Source organism: Portunus trituberculatus, chromosome 31, assembly GCF_017591435.1.
Source record: "Portunus trituberculatus isolate SZX2019 chromosome 31, ASM1759143v1, whole genome shotgun sequence".
NCBI lineage: Eukaryota > Metazoa > Arthropoda > Malacostraca > Decapoda > Portunidae > Portunus > Portunus trituberculatus.
In genome coordinates this window covers 2243122-2249121 of record NC_059285.1, presented here as the reverse complement: position 1 = coordinate 2249121, position 6000 = coordinate 2243122, and the positions used below count along the sequence as shown (strand labels likewise).

General features: G+C 40.5%; 1 protein-coding gene across 12 annotated transcripts in view; it reads left to right on the top strand.

Annotated features, from left to right (window-relative positions):
* Nucleotides 1–6000, top strand: part of LOC123511693 (cell surface glycoprotein 1-like) — a 68590-nt gene that overhangs the window by 40461 nt on the left and 22129 nt on the right. The window contains exon 4 of one of the 12 annotated variants that reach the window (XR_006676923.1): nucleotides 4564–4690. The exons of the other annotated variants lie outside the window; for them this stretch is intronic. The gene's annotated coding sequence lies outside the window, so the exon portion shown is untranslated. The remainder of the gene's footprint in view (nucleotides 1–4563; nucleotides 4691–6000) is intronic. 12 annotated transcript variants of the gene reach the window in all.

The window sequence follows — 6000 nt, the reverse complement described above, 5'->3', positions numbered from 1 at the left end:
AGGACAGGCAGTGTTGAGAACCAGGCAGTGTATCTCCGTTGCCCTTTGAAGATACGTTTAGTCGTGGTGAGAGCAAGAGGGTTTCTGAACACGTGACAGTGGGTTACGCAAACGCTGAAGTCAGGCAGAACAGGAAAGTACCACCACTAGCACTGTTAACTGTCTGGCCGCCATCAACACCATCACGTTCCTCTCAAGCATTAAAAAAAAAAATAGATAAAGAAATAAAAAATAAATAAGAAAAAAAAAAAAGGTCTGGCGCAAGCTGATGTCCAATTTCAAAACACAACACTGACACCAGAAGGAAATTATTCATACTTTTACTATATTGACCGCCTGTACGTATTAGTTTGATGTTAGGTCCGTTTAGTGTTCCTCGAGGACAGTGTTAAATCAAGCGCTTCTAGAAGGAATTAAAACTTGTATAAGTCTCATTAGTGTAGGAGATAGAGGATGGTATTCGGAAACATTCTGCGCCGCACCTCCAATTCATTCAAAAGGCTCTACTTGAAGTTATTTGGGGGTTTTATAGTTTATTTAATGGTTCTAGTGACATATTAACCAGAGTGCTCTATCATTAACAACAGAAGCATCCTCGAGAACATAGCTAATCATATAATCGTCTCTGGTCTTTGCAAATAGCCGTGAGGAGAGCGGACCGGTTCAGGAATAGTGTGATGTTCATGGCTGTGCTTGCTGGCGTGTTTGTTTTGTAATGGAATGTTTGCGCTCTTCACTGTGCAGTACAATCCTAATGTGGTGTGCTGGGGGAAGGAAACTGACGAGTAATAGAAGAGTGTGTGTGATATATTAGAGAGATGGAGCGAGGCAGAAAGAGAAGATGAAGGAAAAGAGAGATTATATTTACTAAAAGGAAGATTCAGAGGAAAGAGAGGGAGAGAAGATCCTGGAAATTTACGGAGATGAGAATGAAGAGAGCGAAACGGGGAAATAAAGGAAGAAATATGTGGAGAGGGAAACGGGGGGAGGGGGATATGGAAGAAAGATAGAATAGGAAAAAGGGAAGGGGACTCGAGTAAGGAAGGGATGAGAGAGGGAGAATAGAAGATAGAATAGGAATATTGACGCGGATTCATTAAGGAAGGGAGATGGGGAGGAATATTTGCGTAAGGAACCGATGCGAAAGGAGAAGGAGCCTGGGAGAAAATGGGTTACATGACGACGGGAAAGTAGGTCAGAGGAGGATGAAAGCGCAGAAGGAAAGACTGAGCTGCGGTTGTCTGTTCAGTAGTTAAGCGTCAGTGAGGCGGTGTGTGTGGCGTGGGCGTGGGTTCACAGGCTCAGCATTACCAGAGGAAACAAAGTGAGAATCCTGCCTATTATATATGTTGCATTAAAGAAGGAAAAAAAGAGAAGAGAAAATGAGAACCCGGCTGATCATAGTTTTGGTTTTGAAGAATGGGGGAAAATCTTAATCAGTCATGTGGTTTGGAAGGGGAAAACTGAAAAAAACAAAAAAAAGCTTCCCAAGAGACCTCAATGCCCTTTAGAATACCATCTCCTCGACTTCCTCACCCATTCAATGATAAATTATGCAAGTGACAAAGACAAACCAGCGTCTCTAAATCAAAAGAACCGCGCGAAGACAAACCAGCGTCTCTAAATCAAAAGAACCGCGCGATTCACTCGTCGATACGTGAGTCTTGTATTAATAACAGTGACAAGAATTAGTTAAGACATGGACGTACCAGGTTTCCGACAGTATCACACTCATGTCACTCACGTAAGAAAATAATACAACAATAATTATCGTACCGTTCAGAGTGTGGTTTTCTGTGATGGATGTGTGTCATGTATGTTGCGGTGTGAAGATTTATCCACTTGTATCCATCTACTTCACTTTATTACCTTTCTCCTCCTCCTCCTCCTCCTCCTCCTCCTCCTCCTCCTCCTCCCAACAAACAAACTCATAAGGGTCAATAACTTCCTGCAGCTAGTTCTGAGTCGTTCTTCCTTAGTACACATTTGCCTCGCCCCTCGTGCTTCACTTCCCCGGATCAAATGAGATGCTTCTGAGCGGGAGAGTAAGTGGCGTATGGCATAAAGAGGTCTGCCGCATGGAATGAATTAAACATAGCGTGTCCCTGGTAATAAAACACCTGCTGGGACCACGAAGCGCTTGTATGGAAGCCTGAACGCATGGTTGAGTCTTTCAGTGAGGCGTGACTTGAGTGTTAGGTGTTCATAACATGCTTGTGGACTGGTGTTGAGTGTGGCTTACTTGTGGTGGTGATTGAATTTGTGGTATCATGTTTGTTTGGTGTTGTGTGTTGTGGTATTGAGAGAGTCAGCTGTGATGGGTGTTAGGTGTTTATTAGGTGTTAGTGTGGTGGTTGTGTGATATTCAGGATGATTTATTTATGCTGGGTGTTTGGATATTCTTCTTTAGAAATGGACAGGCTGCACAGATGTTGTAATTTGATTGTATATTTAACATCCACCCCAAAAAAAAAAAAAAAATTCATCATGTAATTTTGATGCACATAAATTCATGAGCCTTGTGAATTTTTTTTTCCTTGGACATCCTTTAGCAGACGTCACTGTATATCTCCACCCCCTTCACATCCTCATGACAGCCAAGGTTGCAGGGTAGTGACATGAGACCCAGAAACCTCCAGCATATCTCCCCACACCTTGCATACACCACCCTCTCCCCACACTTCCTCAGACCTCATGACAGCCAAGGTTGGAGGGCAGTGACATGAGACTCAGAAATGCCCAGTATATCTCCCCACATCTTGCATACACCACCATCTCCCTACACTAACACCCCAAGCATATCTTCCCACATCTTGCATATACCACCATCTCCCTACACTTCCTCCAAGGACCTCATGACAGCCAAAGTCACAGGGGAGAAAGAAAGCCCCACCATATCTCCTTTACACACCCCACAGCAGCCAAGGAATGGAGTGATGTCAGGCTTTAAAAGTTCAAAGTATCTTCACACCAGTCATCCTCTTCACAATGGTAGGATAGATGGACACTTATTTGGGAATCTTAGAACTTATTTTTACCTGCCCCCCTCTTTATCTGTGAGGTAATAAATATCTCCCCAGGTGTTTCCTCTTGACAAGCTGTATAATTTATCAGATGGCTAATTCCCCCACTTCACACTCCCCTCTTCACCTCATTATCTGGGCTATTTCCTTTCACCTTTCACATTCCCTCACCACTGAAGAGCCACCCACTCAGGCTTCCTCACTGCACATCTTGATACCCCCTTCATTGCTGTTTGACTCATCACTCCTCAGTCACTAATCACCCAGACATTTCTTCTTATTCTGCAGCCTCTTCCAAAAGTTATATGGACGAGAAATTGCATAATCTATTCTTTTTTTATCTTTTCCTTTCTGGTATATGCTTATTGAGATTTTTGTAGGTATTAGTGTTGTGAACTGTTTTTTTTTTATTGTGGTGAAAGGATTAATGGGAGATTCACTAGTCATGGTGATCAACAGACCGCACACACACACCTGTACACACAATGCAGGTAGAGAGCTGAGAGTTACGTCCTGATTCAGCCACATCATGTTGGCTCAATTTTACTATCATTGAAAAATTTAGATTGGTGGCTTTTGTTGATGATATCCCTCAAACTGGATTTCCTTACATAAGTACCAAGAATGTTATTTTTATTGATTTATTGCTTTTGGGTATGTTAATGTACATTCTTGCATCTGTGTGTGAGGTTAGGTTGTGTGTGACGAGTTGTGGTGTGTGTACATATTATGAATATGCCACAAAATTTGTTCATATTTTATGGATTAGATGGGGATTTGATTACATATACTGCATTTTGTTATAACTCTCTCTCTCTCTCTCTCTCTCTCTCTCTCTCTCTCTCTCTCTCTCTCTCTCTCTCTCTCTCTCTCTCTCTCTCTCTCTCTCTCTCTCTCTCTCTCTCTCTCTCTCTCTCTCATTTTTAAAAGCCACAGAGGCAATTTGTCTGGCTCTAAAGAGTGTATCTTCTTTTGCTAATGTAAAGATCTTGTTAATCTATCACTAGAACCCTAAAAAAAAATCTTGCTCTTTCACCATGACTATTTTCAAAGGCCACAGATATAAGTAGGGCAGGTTCTCAAGAGTGTTTCTCCTTTAAACAATATAGGAATCTTGCTAATCTGTCACTAAAACAATAAAACCACACTTAATAAAAACACATGCAGTCTATTGAAAGAAGTGTAAGTAAGGCGGAGAAATGTTTTTAGAATACGGCTCAAGGAAGAAATCAAACCATATCTTGTAAGCTGTATCTCCCACACCACAGCTTCATGTACCCGTCATCTTACCCTGTTGTGTCCTATACTCTGTCTACTCTAAAGTGGCTCCTGTGTCTCAGTCTGAATAGTGTCCCAGGGAGTGCATGGTTGTCAGATCTTGAGGAAAACCATAGTCTGTTCTCATGATCAGTGGACCAACAGAAAACAAGTATTATTCACTTAAAATCAATTATATCATCAATGAGCCCAGGAGCCATTTTAGAGTAGACAGACTAAGGTGGTGGTAGCCTTGACAGTGTACCATAGCCGTCCTTTGCAGGTGGTGGCTTCAGTCCGTGGATGGTGATGTTTTTCTCCCTCCTCGGCCTCTTTATGTTAGGTCTCGTCTCATGGCTGGGAACTGTTTGCTACCTGGCTGTGTGCTATTGACCCTCAGGAGTTAAGTGGTGGGCATTGTGGGAGGGGTTGTGGCCTCTATGTTTTGATGTTTGGTGTTCATTAGGTTTATGTCATCTCTCTCTCTCTCTCTCTCTCTCTCTCTCTCTCTCTCTCTCTCTCTCTCTCTCTCTCTCTCTCTCTCTCTCTCTCTCTCTCTCTCTCTCTCTCTCTCTCTCTCTCTCTCTCTCTCTCTCTCTCTCTCTCTCTTGCTTCAGCTTTGTTGTTAGGTTAGGTTAGGTTGGTTCATCATTGTGCTTTTTGTTGTGCTGCTTTTTTGTGTTGTTTTGTCTTGTTTGTTTTGAATTATTGGGTTCACACTATGCTGGTTATTAGTTTTGTGTATCCATTCTTCAGTTTAGTTTAGTTTACTTGGTTATTCTTATTATCTTTTATTTGATCATTTGTTTAGTTTTCCTTATTCTTTTTTTTTCATTTATTTGTATTTTTTTTTTTATTTGTTTGTTTAATATTTAAGGGAACCAGCACTCAAGTGGGGCTTTTTTTTTTCCTTGGCTGGCTTTCTTCCTGCATTAAAAAAAGTAATAAGCTGTGTATTTTTTTTTTTTTTTTTTTTTTTTTTTTTATTAGTTTCATTTTCATTCCTATAATGGGGTATGATTGAGGCTGCAGTGTTGTCTCTTCTGCTTTGCTTTCATTTATTATAATGTTGCTTATCCATTCTTATTATAAATTACTGGATTTTCACTATGTTGCGTATTTTTAGTATGCTTTGTTTTAGTATTTTGTTAAAAGTTTCCTTCACATACTGCATACATACTGTATTTTGAATTGTTGAATTTATCCTGTACTCTTGTTTGTTATGATTTTCTTCTACATATATTTATTTGTACATTGCAATTTTATTTGGAGCTTCTGACTTCTCACGGTGCTGCTGTCAATCTGTTTGCACTTGCTTAACTGTGTCCGTGAATTTTTTGTGTGTCTTTTTATGCTTACAAACCTTAAGATGCTATCAAGAAAACTCTAACCTGGTGTTGGTCTCACTGATACAAATATGTAAAGCTGTGCATTATTATTATTATTAATTTATTTTCCTCACCCAAAGATTAACACTTTTCTATCCTTTCAAAATAATTCACCAGTTTTTTGTTTATTTCATGCATTCCTTATACTTAAGTACCAGGTTGAAGTTTTCTCAGTAATGTGTGTGTGTGTGTGTGTGTGTGTGTGTGTGTGTGTGTGTGTGTGTGTGTGTGTGTGTGTGTGTGTGTGTGATTCTTGTCTTTGCAAACACCTTGCTTACTTGCAGCTTATTATAATTTTGCCCACCAGCTTGTGGGTAGTATATAGTGCTATG